Source organism: Penaeus monodon, chromosome 22, assembly GCF_015228065.2.
Source record: "Penaeus monodon isolate SGIC_2016 chromosome 22, NSTDA_Pmon_1, whole genome shotgun sequence".
Classification (NCBI taxonomy): Eukaryota; Metazoa; Arthropoda; class Malacostraca; order Decapoda; family Penaeidae; genus Penaeus; species Penaeus monodon.
Window position 1 is genome coordinate 1766632 of NC_051407.1, and position 304 is coordinate 1766935.

The window sequence follows — 304 nt, forward strand, 5'->3', positions numbered from 1 at the left end:
CGGTGTTCTCAGCCTCAGGGCTTATGGATAATCGATTGTTGGTAAAACCACTGATCTCTTGGCCGCCCCAACGGTGGTGTCCCCGGCGGACTTTTCCTCGTCTTCACGCCGACGGAGGGAAGGGAAAAGAAAAGTGTGTATGAAAGACAAGAGAAATTGCACCCCTCCCCTAACCCCCTCCCGGAAGTGTTTGTGATAAGGGTATCGGTGAGATTGGTATGATTGGTATTGGTATGAAGACGGTGTTTTGGTTGAAGATAGTCGGGCCGACCTCGCTATTCGCTGGCCGGCCTGAGCTCGCTCC

General features: G+C 53.3%; 1 long non-coding RNA gene across 1 annotated transcript in view; it reads left to right on the forward strand.

Annotated features, from left to right (window-relative positions):
• The window catches only part of LOC119586815, a 24617-nt gene that overhangs the window by 643 nt on the left and 23670 nt on the right, over positions 1–304 (forward strand). The gene's annotated exons all lie outside the window — the stretch shown is intronic.